Source organism: Xenopus laevis, chromosome 7L (genome assembly GCF_017654675.1).
Source record: "Xenopus laevis strain J_2021 chromosome 7L, Xenopus_laevis_v10.1, whole genome shotgun sequence".
Taxonomy (NCBI): domain Eukaryota; kingdom Metazoa; phylum Chordata; class Amphibia; order Anura; family Pipidae; genus Xenopus; species Xenopus laevis.
In genome coordinates, this window is record NC_054383.1 from 76,922,279 (window position 1) to 76,949,009 (window position 26,731).

A 26,731-nucleotide genomic window follows, 5' to 3' on the forward strand; every position below is an offset into this window, starting at 1 on the left:
TTGTCATGTAATCGAATGTGGATTTTATAGTTTTTGTATTGTTTAATACAAACTTTCTCCAAATCTGCAGAACCAGTGGCTGCAGAAAAATAATCCTCCAAATAGAATCCCAGTTTATCTGTTTAAATCTGGCTCCATGATCTTTGTCCTTGCAGCTGGAGTTGGAAACAATATAGGGGATGTAAAGGTAAAAATAAAATCCAATAGAAATCTCTACACAGTCACCGACTGCTCTACAGGGAGACAAACAAAGCTGCTTGAGTTCTGCCCCTGCTGTTCATAAGTATGATTGTTTCCCTGCAGAGCAGTTAGGGACCATCTGACAATTCCTATCCACAGCAGTAAATGAAGGGAGACTCTCACTGCATACAGTCAGGTTTCTTATAAAAACAGTACACATTTTTTAATTAAAGTATTTTGGAGACAGGTTTCTTTTTCATTAAAGAAAGTAAAAAATGTTTTGCCTTTATATGCCCTTTAATGAGCCCTATTACCTTATTAAAAAATAAATCTGTCAAAAACAAATAACTGTTTGATGAAGAAATAATTTAAGGGTACATTATAATTTATAATGACATTTGTATAGATATATTTATAAAAATTCATATAATTACTGCATGATACATCTTTAAGAGCCTTAGAAGTCTTCCTTTGTGTAAAACATTCAGAATGATGCAATGTATTTTGATAGTCCTGTAAAACAAACATGTGAGTTGTGTTTTATGTTAGTTGGCAAGGCTTCATTAGCCTTCTGGTTTTGTTAGTTCATGTGACATTCGAATAGCATGATTTCTGGTGTCGTCTTACAAGAGCAATGTGAAAGATATTCAAAATGAATGATCCAAATCTATGGCTCATACTTTTGGTAAAACAATTATTTTTGTGATTTTTTTCTTATGTTTGTTTTTTAATGAAAAATGTGAAATGACTTGATGATTTGAAATCATTATTGTGCTAAAATAAAATTGCCCATGAATGGGAAAGGTTGTATGGGTAATGTCTATTTTCAGGTGGCTTTTTTATGATACATGATGCATAGTCTGAATAGGACTAGGACACTTTTACACAAGTGTGAGTGGTGGAGCACATATAAAAGCTACCACATAAGAATGAACATGTGTATAAGGAGGACCCTAAATTATACACTAAAAATAGATATAGAAATATAGAAAATATAACTGAAAAATCTTGGGGTTGAATGAGGTAAGACTGCAAGGAAGCTCAGAAAGATAGTTTCGTATCCGCTGATTGAAGTTAATTAATCAGCAGGGTCCTAATTATTTCCTGTAAGTTGCATTTCAACTACAAATGATAAATTTGAATAGTCTGAAGAGCTCAGCCTAGACACGTTAACAGGATCATGTGGTGCATGCAAATCCAGCATTTAATTGTTGTAGTTTTAACTGAACATAATATTCAGAGTGAAAGGATTTAAATATTTTGACCATCAAGTATATTTAACTCCTTTATATACAGACAAATTACAGAACACAAATACACACTGCACACACTATACATTGTACAAATTATTTACAAATGACTTTTCAACTTTCCTATAAGACAAGTGGCATGTGGTGCAAGTGGCCGGGGTGTGAAGTGCGAGCATGGTGGTGGTGAAAGAAAGTTTGAGATGGGGCTAGTAGCACCCCACCATCAACTTTGGCCCAGTATGTGTTCATTTATGAACTTGAACATGGGTTGCAAAGTACAAAAATAATATATAATATAAGTAATTCAAAAAACAACTGGACTGAGTAATTATTGAAGACGTTTCACTACTCATCCGAGCAGCTTCTTCAGTTCAACTGGTGTGGGAAGTTCTCGGCATATAGACTGTTCCACTAATCCAATCACAACGGCACATTGTAACTCTTCAAACAGGTGACATCTGAAATTCACAGAGGTGTTGATTCTTTGTAGTTACAGTGATAGGATTACCAATGTGTCCTGCAACTACTAGAAACAGGTGTTACTTGTGAGAGTTGCATGAATGGATGTGTGAAGTGTTCTGAAACCACTGGGGTACAGATGTTAGACCAGCATTGTATGTAGCAGACAGGTGGTTTCGCAGGTTCAGGGATGGTTTCTCCACCTTGACATGAATCGCTTCTTTCATGCCACTTTCAAACCAGAGGTCTTCTTTATCCAAGATTTGGACATTGCTATCTTCAAAGGAGTGTCCCTTGTCTTTTAGGTGTAGAAAGACAGCTGAGTCTTGCCCTGTAGAGTTCACCCTCCTATGCTGAGCCATTTGCTTGCTGAGCAGTAGTTTTGTCTCCTCAATGTACAGATCAGTGATGATATCAGCTTGTGACTTTGATTTAATACATTATTGCTCTTTATAATTTATTTTAATTAAGCTTTCTTTACTCCTGTTTATATAATTTGAAATGGCATATATCTGGATTGTTTAGTCTTTTAAATTTCTGATAGAAATTTTAAACAGGAATTTAAGTTTATCCACAAATTGAAGACTTTAGTAAGTATCAGGCCCGGATTTGTGGAAAGGCCACCTAGGCCCGGGCCTAGGGTGGCAGGATTTTAGGGGGGCGGAATGTTGCCCAACCACACCCACATTGCTTCAAAAATACTGGGGATGCACAGGAGATAATTTTTAAATTTTCCATGCACCAATCCCCATTGCTCTGGTCTAGATGATGAAAATTTACAAGAATAAAGGGGAGGGTAAAGGGGTGACCAACGACAGTGGGCCTAGGGGCTCCCACTATGTAAATCCGGCACTGGTAAGTATATTATCTAGATATTGATTTACAATATTGCCTTGATATGAGTTCTAGGTGAATATGTATACTAGTTCAGAGCAATGCATCTACACTAGGCATGCCAGTTTTTATGTGACATTGCCCATTTTCTGCCTACAAGATTTAGCTGGCTGTCTATGTATAAAAAAAACATGTATTCTCTATCTAGATCTTAAAAAGGAAATTGTATTAGACTGTTTCACTTTGTGACTTTCCATTTGTGCTGATTTACCAGTATGTTTGTTTTGCATAAATGTCAAGGCCTTTGTGCATTGTGAAAGAATAGAATGCTCTTTTACAAGCATACAGTACAATATGCCAAATGTTATTGTAGCAAACAAGAGGCCGACATGAAACTGGAGATCCATGGCTATTGTGTTAAAAAAAAAATTTAAGAACCAGAATCTGTTTAGAGTTAATTAGAGCATGAAGATTTTTTTCCCATGTATTTACATTTTCTTGTCATTAAACATTTGACAGACTTTTTATAAGTTACCTCTTCTTTACTGGTATATATCTGTTCATATATAAAATCTCAATGAAACTTTGAAAAACTGCTCTAACATATCTAACAGCCAGATTGTTATATGCAGGTCCTAAAGATGGTAACGGAGATCTTCATCAGCCATATCTACACAAGTCAGCTGAACACAATAACTATACACATTTCCCAATGAGTATCTCATTCATTTATAAGTGAAAAACCAAAGACCCCCATTCCCAACAAAAAATATTTAAGTGCATCCGCATGGCAACTCCTAAGGAGCCCTTGCTGTCTTCTTCACCTTCTGACTACTTGACTGCAACAATTAAACTACTTTTTGCCTGATACAGACATAAACAATGCGCACATCATGCATACATAATTCCTTTTCTGGAAACCCATTAACCAGAAAGCTCCAAATTACAGGAAGGACATCTCCCATAGACTCAAATAATTCAAATGATTACATTTTTCTCTTTAATAACAAAACATTACCTTGTACTTGATCCCAATGGAGATAGAATTATCATTATTGGAGGAAAAACAATTCTATTGGTTTTTTTTTTTAATGCTTAAATATTTTTAGTAGACTCAATTACTAAATTACTAAAAGACTCTTATTTGGAAAACACCAGGTCCCAAGCATTATGAATAGCAGGTCCCATGCCTGTAATAAATACATTACTGAGATTTAACATTAAACATAGTATACTTATGCATTCTTAATACATACATAGAGGGTTAATTAACAATGATATTAGGTGTATTGAACTAACATATTACATATTTTATTTATTTTTGTATCCACGGTGACTCCTAAACCGGCTTCCATTCTGATACTTAAACTGCTGCCTGATTTATAGAGTCAGGGTCTCTCGCAGCCAGATAACCATAAAAATGATACAATGAAGAAATGTAAATGAAATAGTTAAAACGTATAAAGCACCTGCAAATTTAGGCCTTTTAAACCTTGTCTAAATTTGAGGGGTAAACTTTAAAATAGGGCCAACACTAAAGAGCACCATTTTTTTGGAGATACCAATGAGATCTAATGGACACTGTTTTCTGTGTACTCTGTACTCTCGCAGGACTTTGATCAGAAATTATTTCAGCATCCATCAGGTCTGGATCGTACTAGTCAAAAATCCGAGGAGCCATCTTATTTGTGAAATCAAAACAAGTTGTGTATGCAAGTGTTTTGGCTCTACTCTTAATATAGCTCATTGGCATATTGCAGTTTAGCTGACTCACAGTTCTGCATCTGTATTTCTGCTAAGTCGTGCAGTAGCTTCAATAAACCAAGTTGCATATCAACACATTTTCTAGTTCGTACATGACACAAGGCTCACAAATCTCTGGATAAACTGCTTTGCTTTATTATAGTTCTTCAGTCTGCTCAGTCTCACTTTCAAGTGCTGGAAGTCAAAAGGCTGCTGATTTTTCAACATGCTGTCGAAATAAACCTCAGCAACACTTTTTTTTCCTGCTTTGAAACAAATCTCTGAAAGCAGCACTTAACTAGTCGAAAATAAATGGCAGAGCAAGAATGTCTGTTTTACTTGTCTAGCAATGCCCTTATTGTTCCTAACGCCCAATATGTTATCTTCAAATGTTAGATGGCAAGTGGTTAGGTGACTAAGTAGTACATTTGTTAATTGGGGAAAAACATGTTTAAAATGTAAGTACTTAACAGAGTCAAAATAATTCATTGATCGGTTTATTGTTTTCTCCAAATCAATATTGTCTAGTAGGCAAAGTAAAAGAGAGATATTTGGGGATAAACAATTAAAATAATCTTCTTACAATAGCTAGCAAAACAAAAAACATTAAAAATAACACACACACACACATATATATATACAGTATATAGTGATCCAAATTACAGAGACTGCCTATCAGTAAAAACCCATGTCCAGAGCATTATAAATAAAAGCAGCATATTAGAGTTAATGCAAAAAAGGAAGAGATGCTCAATCACAATAGATTGTACAGTGTTACAGTACTTGTGTAGCTATGGAGTCGATTTATTATTGTACAAGCCTTTGGCTCAATCAATCATAACTCTTAACTCATGTTTCAGGAAAAAAACCTTGAGGTATTTTTCCCCAAGTGGGCCTTCTTAAAATAAGAAAAAGTTTGGCAAAGGCCACCAAACTTTTTCTTATTTAAGGAAGTGGGCTTGGGAAAAATGCCTCAACCAACTAGGTTTTGCTCCCAAAACCCCCATGTGAGTTCCTTAACTCACACAGGGTTTCCTTTATGATTGTTCAAGTTGAAAGGACTGACAGGACAGTCTCTTGTGCCACTTCCTAACGTGAAGGCTTATCTCAAAAAGATGTTAGCTTCAAAATAATGTTATGTGGTCATATCAAGGGTGTCGTGGAGAAATGTTGAAATGTATTCACCTTGTAATGAAACTGCAAGTGAATTCTCTTACTTAAGATGACGACATGAGACACATTTCTTTGTGTCCAAAATAAATGTCTGGCTTACTGCAACATTTGCGTTAAGTCACTGTTATTGCTCTCACTTAATTTACACATTTTTATTTGTAACTACGGACGCACAAAACCCAACGAGCAACAGCAATATGAGCTGACACCTAAGGTGAGATGTTTTCAGCCATAAGCAAAAGAAAGATTCTTTAGTCCATGTCAGTATAATACAATAAATATATATATATTTTCAGCACAATCGTGACTGACGCTAAAGCACTGAACATTGCAGGTGCCTTAAAATGATATCATATAGAAGAGCCAAATGTAAAATATATATATGTTTATACTGTAAGGCACTGTGTTTGCAACAAGCCATGGGTATGCTAGGTTATATCAGAAAACTAATGGACTGAGAAACATCTTTACCTTTCACACTTCTTCCTGTTACAGTTAGAACCCACTTTATATTGCTCATTGCTATCAGGCATTCTGTTCAGCACACAATAAGTCGCTTAAAACAATATAAAGGAAATGTTAATTAAAACATATTTATACCAATGGGATTCTTTGATTTATTATTTGATTTATAACTGATTTAATAAATCAAAAATTTAATTATTATTGTACAAGTTTTCTTTTAGAACATGTAGTCACCTACAGCCAAAAATCAGTAGGTAACATTTACTTGCCTCCTGCATAAAATGAAGCATCTTATTGATTTCTGTGAGTTACAGCACCTGGATAGTGATTGGCAAATAAATTCGTTAGGCATCTATTCACATCGAATTTCCGCGACAAAAAAGATTAGCACGCATCAAAATTGTCACGCTCATAAAAATTGTCACGCGTCTAAATTATTTGGATGCACATTGACTTTAATGCATTTGGACAAAATAGTTGAGCATATAAAAATTGTTGCTCACATCAAAATTATTGCGCATCAAAATTATTTTGATGCCCATTGACTTCAACAAACAATTGACTTCCACAAACGTTGTGCCTTTTATTACAAATAGAGAATAGTTCATTATCTTTGAAGTCAAACAATCATGTCTGGATTTGCCAGCCAGGCACCCCAAGGACAAGTCCCCCTTGGATGGTGCTCCTCACACTTCCATTCACTAGTTCACTTCTGTCCCTCCACCCATTTGTTTGCACATGTGCGTTCGTCTGTTTCCCCACTGACATCAACAATTCAAGTATTCTAAGGAGCCCATTTATTAAACCTCGATTTTTTCTGGTCAATGTTTTTAGGCAAAACTCGAATTTTTAGTGGGAAAAAAACCCTTGAATTTTTAGAGATTTATCATACACCAAAGGTGCTAAAAATCCAAAAATACTCAATCTCAAGCCTGTCCCAGAAGTTGTTTGTTGACATTGTGATCTGCGCTGGATAATCCGAAAAATTCAGGGTTTTCAGACAATAATCTAAAAAAAATTAGTTTTCGCAGCAAAAACTCAATAAAACTGAATTTTCCTAGCGACCGCTGTATGATATGAAATGATACTCAATTTTGTTGTGACGTTTTGTCGCACAGATTTTTTTGAGAAAAACTATTGATAAATAATTTAAAATGGGAGGAGGTTGGATTTGTTTTCATAAAAAAATTTGAATAATTTAAGTTTTAATAAATATACCCCTTAAAGTATATATGTATAAGTATATATTTATTAGGGATGTAGCGAACTGTTCACCGGCGAACTAGTTCGCGCGAACTTCGACTGTTCGCGTCCGCCGCAAGTTCGCGAACGTCGCGCGACGTTCGCCAATAGGCGTTCGCGTCAAAATCGTTCGACCATTCGACCGCTAAAATCGAACGATTTTCGTTCGATTCGAACGAAAATCGTTCGATCGAACGATTAAAATCCTTCGAACGATTTTCGGATGTTCGAAGTTCGCGAACAGTTCGCGAACTGTTCGCATTTTTTGCCGGTGTTCGCGAACGGCGTTCGCGAACACATACTCGGCGGTTCGCTACATCCCTAATATTTATACATATATATATATATATATATATATATATATATATATATATATATATATATATATATATATATATATATATATATATATATATATATACACACACATATATATACTGTATATTTCCATTTTTACACATGTATACTTTAACTTGTTTTACCAGATAAGCACGTAACAGTGTTTTTTGTTATCGGATGAAGAAGACCTTTCCATTTCTTCCTGTATTGTGGGAAATGTTGGTATTTTGGGGCTGCTGGTTGATACCTTATAGGAGATGGGACTGGAAATGATTATAAACTGATAAAATTTGTAAAATATTAATAATAGTGATTTGAGAACTGATATTTTGAGAAGTGCCCTAAAATGTTCGTTCATCACAGAACAGAAAACATAGGAATATCCATCTGATCACACTACTTTGCATATTACATTCCCATCTGTCCTAGCTGTTCATATACCAGTGCATTTTTTTTCCCTTCAAAAACAATGAAAAGTTCAGCGTGAACTTAAAACAATAAAAACATATATTATGATTAGGTGTAAAGAACAGTTTTTTTTGGTGTCTTTGAAACAATAATGTTCAAACCACCATGAAACAAATATCACGCCTGCATTTGTTTCCTCCAGGACTTTTAGAAAATCTATTGCTATATAAACAGTGGAAGTTTTGGCATTAGTGGAAATGCAAGCGAGGCGTGAGCTTGTTGCCCTTAAAGTAGATACAGTTTTCCTGCTGTGGCACATCTGCTTAGTAAAGACAATTGTTCTTTTCTGCAGTGAGCAAGCTTTCTATGCATCTATGCATCTTAATGGCAGCAAGTAAAAAAAAGTGTGTATAGTATTCATAGTAGAAATTGTATGTAAGTTATTACATTAGGAAAGCATTATTGATGCATTTGCTCAATCAAAAATGCAAATGTTCATTGTCATATATTTAAAAAAGGTTTAGTCCCATAACAAAATAAGAAAGATTTTCGTGCAAACTTTGTTGAAACTGCAAAATAAAAAAGGCTATGCTTTAATCATCATGCTATAATGGAAGAGCTCCCAAACACTTCTTCTTCATCATGCCCCCTCCAAACAGCTTTAATTATTTTTTCTGTACAGGGGAACAAAGTATTGATTGCAATAAAGTTTCTGGTGAGATGTATGTTGACATCTCAATCTACTGACCTTCTATATTTTAAAATTACAAAAAGCAATTTAGCACCCTTTAGGAAGTGGAACATGAGACATTTTAATTTGTGAATTGTTCTTATTAAAATTAAAGTGCATAAAATGCATCCAGTTACTTCCCCTGTTTCTCATTGGGAAGCATGCTACATATCGCACACAGGGGTAATTACTGCTCCCAAATCCGGCCCTATGTGTTTTGAGTTTGCAATCACTCTGTTGTAAGCTCCATATGTTCCTCTGAGAATAATGGAAGTACTTTGCTGTGATTCCAGGCAATTTCATTGCTGCAATATTCCATTTGTAAACTTATGGTAATAAAAATACCCCATGTGTCATGATCATTCAGTAAAAAAAAAAACTTTCCAAAAGTGATTCATATTATTGGACATGTTATACTACTGCTTCAAAGATGTAGATATAAAAATACTTTAAAGCTTAAATCATCACAAACTGTGAGCAGGATGAAGAGAAATGTTTTATAGATTATACTTTGGTATAGTGCGTGAATAATTTCATCTCCTTCCAACATCTACTAACTGAGCTATAATTTGTGAAATGTGCCTAAATTCTTCTACATCTGTATTAAAAAATTGGGATGAAATAAGAATACAAATATATGTTGTGTGAAAAAAGAAATTGCGGCAAGTTTGAAGGCAGAAATGTGAACCTTATGCATACAATGTAGAATTATGCCTCTAAAATAAAGCACAATTTGCACCCCCATGCATTCCAGTTAAAAGATATCTATAATGATATAATACTTAATAAGAAACCATATATAGTATTTTAAACTCAGCTAAAATTATATGGATATTTTGTGCCACTAGTGATGGGCAAAAACACGAATTTTAACGCCGGCGTCAATTCGCAGGCATCAAAATTGACAACATTGGATGCACATTAAAGTCAATGGGCGTCAGTTTAATTGTTGCTGGCATCGAAATTGTCGCCGGCGTCAGGCAAGGTACTCACCTTGCCTCAGGCCAGAAACACCCTTGGCTCAACATAAAACTGCAACAACCAGCACTCACAGGATTTCATTAAAAAAAACATTTAAGTGCATATGTCCCACAACTTATATCAAGAAAAGCTTAGTTTATATTACATATAAAAATTATATATAAGGATATGTATATATAAGCAAGTAGATGCTGGCGCACACAGGGACCTGTTCTTCAAAATTAGTCCTTATTAAATAGACGTTACGGTCCTCACCAGGGACCTTTGAACTATATTATAGTTCAACATAAAACTGCATCAATTATAGCAGCACTCACAGGATTTCCGAAAAAAAAAAATCCAAAAATAATTTTTTAATTTTTTTAATGGAAATCCTGCTAGTATTGTTGTAGCAGAGATATATATATCTATATATATATATATATATATATATATATATATATATATATATATATATATATATATATATATATATATATATATATATATATATATATATATAAATATATAGATATATATATATATATAGATATATATATATATATATATAGATATATATAAATATATAGATATATATATATATATAGAGAGATATATATATATATATGTATATATATGTATATATATATATATATATATATATATATACACACACACACACACACACACACACATATATAGACGCACAACTGGATATTAAAATACCCAAGAAAACAAAGAATTTCAGTATTTTTTGTAAAGCAAACCATATTTAACTACGTTGTAGAAAAACATAAACACACTCTACCCCTTCCAGAGGAATCATGAACAAATAAGCAGCCTAAAAATCAGCCGGAACATCTGGAATGAATTATTTGCCTGTAGCATGTTTCATATCACAAACAGGTACTTGAATGTATAGTGGTAGCAGCAGGTCCTGGGTGGGCGAAGGATTAGCCTTTTTCTACAGAGGCAAAGCACTGACATGACGAAGAGGTTAGGGACACAGTATTGACATATCCCAAACAATGTTCTAAGCCTCAAGGGTGAGATCTGAAAAGAAATGTAAAGCAATATAGAAAGCCTAAAATATGAAACGATTTATGCAAGGCTGATCCCTAAATTAAGCCGTTAACAACCCTATCACAAATAGTAAACGACTATGAGAAAAGAAACCCTTTTCGACAGCTGCAAGGGAGGTTTTCTGCAATAGATTAATTTGTTTCACCAAAAGGAAATTAGTCGTAAACTTAAAGTTTGAGCTGTGGGTCTAGATTAAAAAGATATTGGCAAAATAGGAATTCACTTTGACGCTTTTGGAGGGTAATTATTTAACTGCAATTTTGTTTTTAAACAATTGATTTGCCATATGGTCCTATATGGTAAGAACTAAGGTTAAACATAATCAATAGATTAATGAAATGAGTGATACAAGCAAAATAAAGTTATTGTTACCAATGACAAAAGAGCCGAACATGACAACTATATATTAAGGCCTAGCATTATTATGGGGTTATGGTTGATCAGACAATAAAAAATCACTATTTATCAAATCAATAAGCAAGCTAAATTGATTTAGGAAAATCCAGGCCAGAAATACCAACTCAATATTTGATAAATCTGTCTCTCAGTCCTTTTTTGTTATGCAGAAGAATTCTCAGTGAAATTAAAATATGGGATAGGCTTGACATAAAGGGGGTTATTTACTAAACTACGAATGCAAAAATCACAAAAAATTCTAGAGATTTTTTTTATAAAATCAGACTTTTAGAAGATCACAAACTTTCCAGAAAGTATTAAACCCTTAGGATGGAAAATTCAAAATCAAAAAATCCAGCATCTCAGACCTGTTGAGGTTGCATATAAGTCAATGGGAGAAGTCCCAATGATTTTTTGATGTGCACAGCAAAAAAGAGTTTTCGGGTAAAAATCAGATGAAAAATCCGAATAAATCCTGAAAATCGGATGAAAAATCTGAAAAAAACTTGAAAATCCTGCTAAGCAAATTTGCGGGAAAATCCGAGCGGATTTGAGTTTTTAGCAGAAAATATTTAGATAAATTCAAAGTTTGATAAATAACCCCCAAAATCTGTTGTCGTTTAAAGGCAACAAAATGTTAAAAACTGATACAAAATATCCCCTGCTTTATACAAAAAATGTGTTGAGCTACAATTTGTTTCCAGTATTCTAGCAACAAGACACATTGAACTTCTTTCATTTCATTGCCTCTTTATGTCCTTTTGTATACACAATTGTTAATTTTATTGTTATTAATATTATACCATAAGAAGACACAATTTAAATGCAAAACTGTGATAGTATCAGTTGAGCAATATTACTGTATTTTGTACAATACCTTTGTAGCACATTTTAATGCATTATGTTATTACAAATTCATTATACAATGCTTTCTTGATTTATAAATAATAATTTATTTGCCCCATTTTGGCATGTGATTAAAATATTGTATTTCCTTAGACAGATAGGCAGTAGATAGTATAACTGTATAACTAATTAAATGAGATCTAACGATAGTCTGATTCAGTTGTTGATACTACTAGTGCAACAGCACTGAAGCCAGACTAACCATTATACAAATGTAAGGCATTTCGCAACAGTCTACTTGTAGTCTGAAAGAACTTTTTCCACTAACACCCAAGAACCTGGCTATGAGTGAAGCTGAACTAAAATGTAAATTTAGGACAGTAAACAGCCAAATCAACATAATAGCAAAATCATTTATACTTTTATATACTTATATTTTACCCTATGCCATATAAAACCATGTTCATTTTTATTTAGTATTGCTAATTATCTCCCACAATTCAACAAATGATTAACAATCATTTTTTTCCTACCAGAGACCAGCCAGGAAAACAGCAAGAAAACAAATCCTTGTGCTTATTAAAAATCTCAGAGAAGCATTACATGTGAAAATGAAATCACCCCTTACGATTATTTTTTTGATTGACTTGAGGAATAATGAAAAAAAGTAGGTGATACTTCACAAACATTGCCTTAATCAGAACCCAGCTTGGTGCTCACTAATTACGCTGTAATGGTATTTATATGCTGCTGGCATTATGAAAAAATGCAGTACCTAATAACATGACAGCGCATCAATATTAATGTTGTATCTTGCATGTAAATATCCTGGCAATTTCTACTTTTGAAGCTCCTGCCTCCACTACCTTCAAGACTGAGAGCAGAAAATAAGCTGCAATTTACTTGGCTTGTAAAGTAAAAACTACTAAGACAACCTTGGCCATAAAACTATGTAATCAATACAATATTTAGCTTGCTTCAAATATAGATTCAAAAGTATAAATGATTTGTTACACTGGCATATCTCATCTAAAAACCCTTTGGTATGATTTTGAATTTGATCATATTGTTTAAAGACATACTGTAATACCAAACACAGGTATGGGATCCGTTATCCAGAAACCCTTTATCCCTTTATCCGGAATTATGGGAGGGCCATCTCTGGTAGACTCCATTTTCATCAAATAATTACAATTTTTAAAAATGATTTGCTTTTTTCTGCAATAAATACAATAGTATCTCGTATGTGGTCCAAACTATGATATCAATACTCCTTACAAACAATCTTATTGGGTTTATTTAGGGGGTTATTTAATAAAGTCTGGTTGGGCTTCTTAGTGCAAAACCTGAATGTTTTGAGTTTTTTTTAAAACTCAAATTTTTCGGGATTTATTAAAATCTGATGCTGCAAAAAGTCTGAATCTGAAAATTCCGCCATCTCAGACCTGCCAAGGTTGTATATAAGTCAATGGGAGAGGTCCCTATCCTATTTGGAAGTTTCTGTGTTCTGTGCTGGATTTAGCCTGAAAATCCATCTATTTCTGGCTTTTCGTGCAAAAATCTGAAAAATTAAGCAATTCAGGAAAAACTCCAAAAAATTGTATGATTTGAGTTTTTGCTCGATTTTCTTGAGTTTTCCCCAGGTTCAATGACATTGTGCTTTTTTAATAATAAATAAGGTCACATCATGGATTCTAGTTTTGTTGGATTTTTTATTTAAAAAAATCAGAAAAATTTGGATTTTGATAAATAACCCCCTTAATGTTTAAAATACTTTTTAGTAGATTTAAGGCATGGAGATCAAGATTACGTAAACACCCCTTATTCAGAAAGCCCCAGGTCCCAAGCATTCTGGATAACAGGTACAATACATATAAGCCATATTCAGAGATCAAGATTCTGAAGAATATTAATATACTAATATTAAATATAAGTATATTATTAGTATATCAAGTTTCTGAAGAATATATGCCAGCCCAGTATGATGTTTTATTTTATATTACGTCACCTGCTTTTTAAACCTTACAGTGATATTAAATTCCTTTCCAGTTATCTGATAAAACTTGATTTTAATAGTCTAGTAATCTAAGCAAGCGTAGGATTTTTAAGATAAGTCCACACTTTACAAACTAGCAGTGATCTTGCAACATCATTTTTGTAGTTTTTATGATGAGCTAGCAAGTAAATCAAAGGCATGGTTATGTTCCTGCTTCAGGTCCTGAGCATACTCAAAAGCTTGAGAATGTACTAGCAGGCATCCATATTAAAGGTACACTATTTTCAAAATAGAAAATATTTGTATTTCGTGAAAATGATTTCACGGTTCAGCGAATGACAGTAGCAAGGGAAATATTTGTTTTATTGTATTGTATTGCCTGTAAATTTCCACGAAAATATGGGAATAGCTATACTTTTAGATATGTAATTCTGTTTTAATCTCACTGAAACTAGAGTCCATGTTCAAGCATGTCCTGGACTCAAGTTCTAGAGCACTAAGGCAGCACTCATGGGGGTGGGAGAGAGGACATCTTTGTTCCTAGATCTACGCACCCATCATGAATACAGTGTTGCACACAGTGCTGTATTAATAAGGTAAACATGGGTCTTTCTGCTCTGTTCTGCACCCTTATATACTGTATTTAGGGGCATATTTATCAAAGGTCGAGTAACTCGAATAGTATCTTATTTAAAAAGAACTTGAACGTCTAAAACTCCAACTCATATTACCAACCCGAAAACTTAAATCGAATTCAAATCGAATTTGACGGAACTTGAATCAACATATATGCCCAGATGGCTGGGCAGCATAGCCAATCATATCATGTATGACTAATTAAATTGTATGTGATACACTCAGCTAGAACCCCATGACTTGCAAGAATTAGAAACAAATATATATTCCCTTAATAACTTTAAAAACAAAAACTGAAATCAAATTTTCAATGAAAGATTAAACATTATCCCATTAAATATCCCTTCAAAGACCTGTATTTTAAAGATGATGACACTAAGCAGCTGGCCATATCATGGTAATACCGGACCTCACTCAACCTTTCATCTTCAATAAAGGGTTCATTACTCCATTCAATTTAAAGTATAAATACGAAAACATTTGCTAGCATTACTTTTAATTAGGTGGGTACTTTTAATTAAGTGGATAGCTGGACTTTCCCATTTGATAAATTTACATAGCAAGTTGAATTCACAGTTTATATAAGTTCAAGCAACTGCTTTTTTTCATTGTCATATTTTAGTATTTTCATGTATGTGATCCCAAAACTGGTATATCCCCACACCTTTGAAAGTATACAGTATATTAAATAGCCGACAAACAGCTTGGGAAGAAAATATACTATTTCTTGCTAAACATTTCTTTCACATTCTGATATTCTGTCAGTTATATTTTATTTTCTGCTCTTGAACAGGTCCATTATAGAGAGGTGGTATTAAGTGATATGCAAGCATTCCATTCCATTCAACTTTTTAATAGAAACCCAAAAATAAAACTGAATTCCACAGAGGTCTAAACCATATTTCTAGCAGTGCAACATCCCATAAAAAAGGATATAATATTCCAAAAAATTGTAAATGATTAAAGTGTAATAATAGATTGAACAATATTTATAGCAAAATCATATTTTTTTTATATATATTATAACATGTATATCTATATATATATATTTTTTTTCTTTAAGATATAGTCACTTAAGGTCATAGCTATATATTTTTTCAGAAAATTAGGCATGATGATGGTATTTATCTAACTCACTAATTATCAAATCTTATCAAATCAAGCCCATAGTAAAAGCAAATAAGAGCAATGGATATTATTTTGCCACAGTCAAAATGAAAATGTTAAAGTATGACATGTGTATGTTTCATCAAAATACTGCATAAAAAAAGTAATTCCCTCCTGAACTGTTTTAACTACCCAGAGCTGAAGGCTTACATAGTCTATTCTCCACGTGGGGTAAAACAATAGTCAACAAGAGTAAGTTATAAACACAAGAGCAGTGTGCAAAGAACAATAGAACAAGAGTGGACACAATTAGCCTTTTTTTCCCAACAATTAATTAATTATCCTCACAATTGTGGCTGCAAAATGCATAAAAATAAATGCATTTAGGACACATTATCAGAGTGGGGATTGGGTCATTTCTGGCACTCAGCATTAAAATTAAGCTTGTCAGTTGTGCTTATTGACATATCTCACAGTGGGCTGTATCTTAATCTGTATCTTTAATTTATATGTACAGTCAATGTGTTAGTCCAAATGTTATGCAATGCAAAAGCATTTTTGAGAACGTTGTCTCCCATGGGCGACAAATCTAAACGTGTGCCATTGCCCTTAGTGCAACAGCTTTTGTGGCTGTGATTGTACGTGAGCCCTATTGTTGAGCGCATTGAGACCAGGCAACCACTAGCTTTAGATGAATCACTGTGCACAGCCTTAATGGGCATGCACGTGGGCATATTCCATGTGTTTTCTAGCTTTCCTGTAACATTAGAAGAACTGGGACACTTTTGGGTTGTCCTGTTGTGACTACAACCACAGCAGAGAATGGTGGTTAGTAGGAGCAGTTAAAACAGGTTCAGTGAGGGAAATATTGATTGGTCTCCCAAAATCAATTAGATCTTCTCTTGAGCACTGTAACAGTGTCTTACCTTTCTATGATATGCTAGGGTTCTTTTCAAGAAGGGAAAGTGAACGCTACTCTTCAGACCTGTTATAAAACATAATAAATAATTAACACAAAACAAATAAAGGAAAAGTAAAGTAATTGAGTACATATATTGTTTAACAGAGGAAGGCTATGCATTTTGCCAAGCAAATTTAGAACTGAAAGGTAGTTGCAGGTATAGGCAATACATTTTTATATGGTAACTCAATAAGTAGCTCAGTTATCGGGAGAAAAGCAATACATGCTGTATTAGGGTGGTGGTAGACAGGAGATTAGTCACCCAGCAACAAATCTATTCTACTGCGGGGCGGCAACTTCAGGTAACCGGAAATCCGAAGCGATCCCATTGGCGATTCGTATTCTTGCCTGCGAGAAGGCTTAATGTTTAAAAAACAATTTAAACATTACTGGGGCAGATTTATTAATGGTTGAATAGTAAATACGAATTATTTTTATGTGTCAAAATTAACACACTAGAATTTTAATCCCCCAAATCAAATTTAATTAGAATGTGAGATGTATCACAGTTCGACCATGGAAACAGTTCTAATTAGAATATTCGCCACCTAAAACCTGCCGAGTTCATTAATAAGTCAATGGCAGAAGTCTGTTGAACAATTTTAATATATTAATTGCCTTCCTGACATTCGAGTTTTTTTTTCAGAGTAAAACTCGATTGGTACTATTTAAATTCGATTTTAATTTGATTAGAATTTTTGGGTCAGGACTATTCGATTGAATATTAGACATTCAAACTTTTCTTAAATAAACTGCCATTTGATTTGTGAATATATTTTCAAATTAGAGTAAAAAAATTCACATGAATTCTATATTCAACCTTTGAGAAATCTGCCCATAAATAAACATAACAGGGTTGTTTTGCCTCCAATAAGGATACATTATATCTAAGTTGTTATCAGGTACAAGGTACTTTTTTTTATTATTAATATTAATTATTATTTATTTTATAGTAAGAAAATATTAGGGAAATATTTTTTTTTTAGAAAATTACAGTTATTTGATTTAAATTAAAAGACCAGTAACATAAATCTTTTTTTCCAAAATTTTTTTCTTTTTAACGAAAAAAACCCCACCAAGGCAGTTTTCACTTTTAATTCGCAAAGCTTTTATTAAGAAATGACTTACCAATTCTCTGCTTGCACTCTTCTTCAGAAATGGCGACAGGGCAACGATCCATTGTGCGGCGCTCAATTTCTCCTCCCTGCCTTCTATAGGAGATAGCCAGGGAGGAGAAATCGAGTGCCACACGATGGATCATCGCCTGTCGCCGTTTTTGAAGAAGAGCGCAAGCAGAGATTCGGTAAGTAATTTCTTAATAAAAACTTTGCGAATTAAAAGTGAAAACTGTCTTGGTGTTATTTTTTTTGTTAAAAAGAAACACATTTTTTTTTGGAAAAAAAATTTCATGTTACTGGTCGTTTAAGTCTATGGAAAATGTCTTTCCCATAATTTGGAGATTTCTGGATAATGGGTCTCCGGATAACGGATCCCATACCATTCTATACAACTTTTCTTATAGCCTGGTATATGTTTGTTTAACTTGATATATACTTTTCACATCTACACAACAGAAACAATTGTTAATAAAATATAGCAAAAATGAAACTCTGGAACTGCACAAATGATCAAATAGAATTCTATTTGAAAATACGTCCACTACACTTGTTGATTAGATTGTCTATAATGGTGTGAAAACCCCTAACACCAAATTCCTTTGCTGAGGACAAGCAATTTTCAAACCATGGGTATCCTTTCTCACGTTGTAAAGAAAAGGTGGTACAAAACTGTGCTCATTGGGAATAGTCACATTATTAGGTGAGCAACTGTATGATCTAGAGAGTAGCATAGTGGAAAATATGCATGGAAGTAGTTCAAGCCTACGAATACAGACACAGCTTTGCTTGCAAGTTTAAAACTACAAATCTGCTCAGAGTTTTTCATGTTCAAACTTATATGAGCGTTATGTTTTAGTATTGTCCAGCCATAAATGACACTAGAAATGTTCTAATTTCAACTAATAAAATGACAGTGAAAAACTGTTGACCCCACATAGAAATTGCTGAATGGATATGTCTTATAATAGTACTGATCATAATGTATGAACTGTGCTAGTGCCCTTCATACTAAATATAATGCCAGTTTATCCATTTCAAAAACAGTTACATTTTAGAGGCAAAAATACACATGTTCATTGCTTCTTTATAGGACACAATAGAATGACAGCCTGCAGGTTGTCATAGCAATATTAACTGGCAAGCTTGTATTTATACTTAGTATAATCCAGCTTCAGAAGAGAATCCCTCCTACCTCCCCAATTTACACCTCCTGGTGCCAATAAATTGGGATTGCATAGAAAATATTCTCTGCTGATGCTAATGCAAAAACGTGATTTATTTTAAACAAGCATCAAAACAAACCATGAGTATATATTTTCCCAGTTCTCCCTATCAATGAAATCAGCATTGGTACACTGGCCCTACACTAAATGATATGGCTGGCTTTTATTTTAATAAGATGTGTTTTACAGAATGTATAAAGCCCTTTAGAATACAATATGGGGATTATGGAGGTTTGCAATGGACAGAAATGTGGTTAGTGAGAAGAATGGCAATGATATGTGTTGGCCATGGCTTTAAAAAAGTGCTTGAGTTTGAATTGTGTTTAATAAGGTTCAGAAAATGTGTTGTATTATAGGTGGATATGAAGAACTGTTGTACAATTCATACAGCTATGTAAATTCATGAACTGACTTATAAAAATATGCAAATCTTAGGCTACGAAAATTTCAAAGCAATAAGCTGAAAGTATTATTAATAGAGAGAGACAATTAAAATCCAGGCAATGTGGGGTGATGATGTGTAAGGCAATGGAGTCCAATCTACCAGATGTCTTCTCCTAGTAAATTTAAAGAACACCCCCATGCCTTCATGCCCTTGACTATTTTTCACTTTTCTTGCCAATACTTAGAGGGTTAAATGCAATTACTACTACAGTGAATGGGTCAGAAACCCTAATCTTTATTATGAGTCTCTGGAGCCAACAGCTGAAATTCCTGGGACTTCCCACCAACAATACAATTTCTTTAGGGATAAAAATCTGCAGACCATGTGTATTGAAATTAACGAGGACAGACAAGCAAAATTGTCATATGCAGTATCACACAAAGTGTATAAAGATATACTACATACTGTATATCCATAAAATCTAATTGTATTTCTTTTTTTTAATTTCTAAATGATTGGCACATTTTCATCACTATAATATGAATTGCCACAGCTGCAAACACAGTTTTCTGCACCCACAGCAAGAATAATTGTGTAGACTTTTTACAGGACACTACTTAGTATTTCCAAAGAAAACAATTACTTCCCTGCAGAGCTTACAATCCGTTCTTTGCATAATGAACTGAGAAATCAAACCTCTTGCCAAAAACCTTAAGCAGCATACAGTGGGATTATTGCTGGGTTCACATGTTTCAAAGGCAATGACCTTGCTATTAAACTGCACCCACTGTGTCGTTTTCTGCAGTTGGTCTTGAAATCTCTAGAAATTCAGGGTCCATTTCCTGCCTTGGTCATTTGCACTCAGTATGATCTTCAGAAAATCACATACTAGTATTGCACTTCCCCTGGACTTGAATGGAGAGAGCTGATTATGCAAAAGAATTCTTTCTGGTAAATGAATACCATTACACAAAAGTAATACAACTTTCTGCAGGAAGCAATGCAAAAAAGAGCAAGCGAGTCAAAGAGAAAGAGTGACTACAAGAAATGAAATTGCTATATAGCAGAACTCTGATTTTATGTCCGGGTTTTTTTCGGTCCCATACAGGCAAGTGTCATCTCTTTTCCCGCGTGATTTTATGTTTTTCCTGGAAATTACACTGTTTTGCTGCAGTACCATGGGAAACATAAAATCTGGGTTCTAATCTATATATATATATATATATATATTTTTTTTTTTTTTATATATATATGTATATAGAGAGAGAGAGAGAGAGAGAGAGAGAGAGAGAGAGAGAGAGAGAGAGAGAGAGAGAGAGAGAGAGAGAGAGAGAGAGAGAGAGAGAGAGAGAGAGAGAGAGAGAGAGAGAGAGAGAGAGAGAGAGAGATAGTAAATGGTTGGGGGATTTAAACCTCAAAACAAAATGTTGTCTAATTAAGGAAATGTAAATGTAAACACTGACTAAAAATTGTTAATGGCTTTACCTTACTGCACTGCTGGCTTTATCTCTACAAACAATGTAGTGGAAGTCCTCCATGCAAAGTAGTTATTCACCTTCCAACACTTTTGTCAGTTGTTTTCACATAGTTCAACAGAAATAAAGGCTTGTTTCAATTACTTTCTATTTTTTATTTGTGACCGTTTTTCACAAATGGTCACTGACTCTGTAACTGTTCTAAATTCATACATTAGTTGATAATTTACTTATCTTTGTCCCTGCTGAGCAGAATCCCTGAGTTTCATTAAAGGCGGCTGTTAGAATTAATACAATGGTTGCTACTACCCCAAAGATGCTGCTGAGAAATGCATCAACTAATACAGCAAATTCTACCAGTTCAGAATCTGCACATGGATTACTGAGCTGCCAGAGACAGGACCATTAAGCGGCAGATTTATCAAGGGTCGAATTTCGAAGTGTAAAATACTTCGAAATTCGAACATCGAATTGAAATACTTACATTTCCAATATCTAAGTCGAAGTATTTTTCACTGAATTTGGCCATCGAACGATCAAAGTAAAATCGTTCGATCGTACCATTAAATCGTTCGAACGATTTTAGCGTACGATCAAACGATTTTACTTCGATGTGTGAAGACTTAGAAAAATGGTCTAGAAGGTCCCCATAGGCCAACATAGCACTTCGGCAGGTTTAATTTGGTGAAGTATTGAAGTATAAGTTTTTTTAAAGAGACAGTACTTTGATTATTCAATGGTCGAATATGCGAACGATTTTTACTTCGAATCAAAGTCGAAGTAAATTTGAAGTCGTAGTATTCTATTCGATGGTAGAAGTATCCAAAAAATTACTTTGAATTTCGAATTTTTTTACTTCGAAAATTCTCTCGAATTCACTTCGACCCTTGATAAATCTGCCCTAAGGTTGAATAGTAAATAAGAAATGGAAAGCAACTTAAAAAGGTCTTTATTTTTTGTGAACAATCTGAAAACAACTGAATTGAAAAATTTGCGCTAGCGTCCGCTTCGCTTAGATCGCAACACTTAGACAGGCGTAAATTCGCCAACGCTAATTCACTAAAATCAGAAGTTGCGTCCAGGGCGCTAAATGCTGGTGAACTTGCGCTAGCGTTACTGCGGCAAGTGAAGCGAAGTTGCACTAGCGTTGGCTAATTTGCATACGGCGGGAAGTTAAAGTTGAATGGACGTATATGTTGCAGCCAATACATTACACTACACAAGCCCGGGACACCTTAATAAAAGAAAATAGAGTTGTTATAATACACAAAAGCCATGAATATCCTGTAAATTATATCCTTATAAACAGTGAGTTCTGATGTCATCAGTTATAAACGGTGAGTTCTGATGTCATTTCTGTCACATGACTCACTGAAACTTGTGTATTATAATAAATAAAGTACCCCCAGTTGCAAAATATGAGGATATTAGAAGTCACCTCGGAGTTCCATGACCTGTATAAAAACACTCGGCCTTCGGTCTCGTGTTTTTATATGGTCATGAAACTCCTCGGTAACTTATAATATCCTTATATTTTACAAGAGGGGGTACTTTATTCACTATATATTGCCCTACACATGAGCCCAATGTATAGTTTATGTGCCATGTGTTAGGAAATGTAGGGGGGAAGTCGGGAACCCCAGAAATAAATTACGATCTTTTGCAGCCTATCTCCCTGAAAAATTAAAAGTCGCAAGCGTTTTTTGGCACTTAGAAAAATTTTCAACTATTTTTTGAGGAAGTCCTATCTACTCTATGGAACTTCGCCTGGTCTGAGGTGGCGAAGGCAAGTCTGGCAATAGAGGTAACGTTCAGTAAAATTCGTATCTTAGTGAATTTGTGTAGTTACGTCTCTTCGCCAGAGCTCAACGTTTGAATTACCGATAGCGAAGTTATGCCAGCGACCGTTAGTAAATCAGCGAAGTAACAAAATGACGTCACACTGGCGAATTTTCGCTACCGTTAGTCACTTCGCCCTTTAGTAAATCTGCCCTTTTAACTAGACATACAGATGATCCCAAAGAATGGATGTGCTTTTCCAAAAGAGAAGCAGCTTTAAATACAGTGAAACCTCTATTTTACATCCCCTGATTTTAAGTTTCCCTCATTTTACACAGTTTTTGTGGTGCCATCGATATACAGTATAATGCATAATACATTTCCCAAATTTAAAATTTTCCTAGATTTTACATAATTTCCCTGATTTTCTACTGTAACTCAATTTGAGAAATTACTGGAATATAGTTAGAAGGGAAGTTTACACACGAATTAATATAAGATCAGTCAATGTCATTTTTGGTATATTTAAATGTACTTACACTTCTCTCTGGTAGTTACTGATAGTTAGTTTTGCCCAATGGTTTGCCTGCCAAATTCATTATTGCATATGCCTGGTCTATAAATTATTTTAAATCTTTTTCTTTTTAAAAACTTTTTGTCAATATGTAGGGTGTTTGGTGTAGGGTGTAAATGTGGAACATTAAGGGGGTTATTTATCAAAATCCGAATTTATCTCATTCTTTTCTGAAATATAAATTGACCAAATCCACAGGGGTTATCTCCCCTTATTTATCAATACATTTTCCTGAAATTCTTTGGATAATTGCACAAAACCCAGCACAGATCAGGATATTTTCGGGACTTCTCCCATTGACTTATATACAACCTCGGCAGTTCTGAGATGCCGGATTTTCGGATTAAGACTTTTTCCATCCTGGTTTTCCAGATAGGTCTTTTTGTAATTTGGATCTCGATACCTTAAGGCACCTTAAGTCTACTTAAAAATAATGTAAACATTTTGAAAACCCAATACAATTCTTTTGTCTCTAACAAGGATGAAATTTATCTTAGGATCAAGTGCAAGGAACTGTTTAATTATTACAAAGAAAAAGGAAATAATTTTTTAAAATTTGAGTTATTTGATTATAATAGAGTCTATGAAAGATGGCCCGTAATTTGTAACTTTCTGGATAATGGGTTTTTGGATAATGGATCCCATTCCTGTAATACAATTTGACTGCCTTAACCTGATGAATGCTTTTAAAAACCCAGTATGGGAAGTGGGAAAATGCTTTGAAAAATGAGCAGAATTTAAATTTATCTTTAATTGTGATAAAAATTTGAGCACCTTTTCCTGAAGGTCTGGAGAAGTTCATTAACATATATAATATTTAACATATATAATAATAATATTAATAAAATGTGATTACTTTGGAAAATATTAATGACTGATGAGTGAATTTAACTGCCAGCCATGGATTTGCAGTGAAAATCCGAACTTTGCCATGTGGGAATTCTATTGCGAAACTGCGGTGAAAATTTGCAGAAAAATCACCCATTGACTTTAATGCATTAGGATAAAAAAGTTGCCATGAAAAAAAACGCCCATTGACTAATGCATTTTAAAAAAAATGGTCATGCGTGTAAAAAAAACTGCACGTAAAAATGCTCATTGACTTCAATGCATTTCATGAATTTTTCACCTTTTTGTGAATTTTTCCTCAGTTTCGCAAAGTTTTCAGTGAATCGAAGCAGGACAGATTCACTTATCACTACTCTTTTTTCATCTTTGAGAAGTCCTATTCTTCTATAAAGGTAAACAGCAAAACAATACCCAAGCATTGTTAGGTTGTTAACTGTTTGGGGACAAACTGCCAGGGTCGGACTGGGTCGGCGAGATAATAACCTGGGGGGGCCCTCGGCTCCTGTGGGCCCCACCAGCCCAGATCCGCACCCTGGTTTTCTTACTCACAGCAAAAAAAACCCAGTATGCCCACTGACGTGCATGTGTGAGTTTGTGCTGACACTCGCTGGCGTGCATGCGCTGACGAACATGAGCATCTGTGCTCGCGTCAGGTAGGTTGTCAGACGGGAGCTGCTGAGGCAGCATCCCCTGGGGTCCGGAGGGGTGGCCCTGAGGCAGAAGCCCCGGGCCCCCCAGTCTGACCCTGTAAACTGCATTTACAGCTTATAATATCAACAGTCTGTATGAGTCAGTGCTAAAAGGTAGGAGAAAAAAGAGCATAGTGGATTGTTGGTAGCTGTAGTTCCACACTACACCAAACGGCCACTATACGGTGTTAAATTACTTTTTACATCCACCACGTGTCTTGTTTATCAGTTGGGTACTTACACACGTTTATAGACTTTAAAGCTTTCAGCTATATCCAGACTTGAGCTTTCTATGATTTTTCCATGCAATCTCTCTGCTTTCTGGTTCCGCTATCGCTTTCCTGGCAGCGGACGTTATGTACTGTAGTTGCACTGTTTTTGTTTTGTTTTGCATTTACAGATTAACTTCAGTTGATTTGTTTGTCCCTATAATAAATGAATTGGCTTGACTCCTGTCTCTCGAAGCCTGCTCTCATTTGACATTAGAAGGCATGATGAGCACTGCAATTGAGATGGGTCGGGGTGTGCAGATGGATCAGAAAGGAGATGTTACAAATAATGTCCTTCCATGCAAAAGGGGGCTCTGTCCAATTTCAATGATGCTTGAAAGTATTACATTTAGATTAGAAAATAAACACCTGAAAGTTATAGCTCAGGAGCAGCTGAAGAATAAAAGACCATCTTTAAGCTAAAACTTAAATCAACATCTAAGTTCGAAGAGAACACTGGAAAATTATTCAATTATCTGTTCTCAGCACATTTCTCAGACCTAACTGTGGTTTAATTAAAGTCATCTAAAAGCTCAGAGGGAAGGGATGCTGTTTCACACATAAGCTTACCACATACTGGCAGAGGAATAAAAAAGAAAAAAAAGCCTTGATTGCTGATTTTTCTCACTCTCTTGATTTGCAGGAGGGGCTTAAAAGTTCAGTCTGATATTATTTCCCTTTCACTGCATAAAGGAGACAGAATTATTAGCTAATCTAATCTCTACCAGTTGTTCTTACAACATGGTTGCTTTTCAGTGACCTTTTTTTCAAAGGAGACTGTTTCTATGACAACTCTATTTTTGGAATCAGCCAATAAATGGGAGGAAAATACCGCACTTTACAGAAATGTGTTTAATTGTGTTAACGTGTTTGCAGGTGTAAAGGTGGATTTACACTTATCTGTTAGTTTTAACTGGCTTTAAAAGAGCCAGGAAACTTATTGATACCCAGTGTTTAAAAAATAGAGATTTGTTGTCAGTGTAAAGAACTAGTTTATTTTTGTGCTTGTTAAATGTTAGATCTTTGCCACCAGCAGAAATATTAGGATAGTTAAATGAAGGTTAAAAAAGGTTTCTATATGATTTAAATGCATTCTGTAATAATAGTAATTCATTGATCTCTATAATCTGATGTATTCAATTATTTATATAAAAGAGGGAAACCAAGATAGTGGGTACAATTATTATAGATAGATTGATTACAAGGGTTACATTTGGATCTGGACAGTTAAGGGCCCCATTACAAGAAACTGGTCTATACCCATTTACGCCTCATAACAATAAAGCATCTTTCTAGTTGTCATGTCAAATTTTTTAACTTAAAAAAAAAGTAAAAGTTTTTTTTCTAAAGGTATTTTTTTAATGCTGACTCTCAATGATCATATTTCTGCTTGTTTAACTCCTGCTTACTCAATAGTTTGAACTCAATATCTAATGCTTCAAAAATAGTCCTTTTATGTCTAATACCATGGTATTTCCATACCACACTTCTAAATGGACAGCTATATAGATGCTTTATTGACCAACAACTGGTACTAGGCCACTTTCTTGAACTGAGTGACT

The 26,731-nt window shown here is 34.4% G+C and overlaps 1 protein-coding gene across 5 annotated transcripts in view; it reads right to left on the reverse strand.

Moving 5' to 3' along the window:
• The window catches only part of pknox2.L (PBX/knotted 1 homeobox 2 L homeolog), a 381,764-nt gene that overhangs the window by 201,480 nt on the left and 153,553 nt on the right, over window positions 1–26,731 (reverse strand). For all 5 annotated transcript variants that reach the window (XM_018225718.2, XM_018225720.2, XM_018225715.2 and 2 more), the window contains one exon: window positions 16,774–16,832. The gene's annotated coding sequence lies outside the window, so the exon portion shown is untranslated. The remainder of the gene's footprint in view (window positions 1–16,773; window positions 16,833–26,731) is intronic.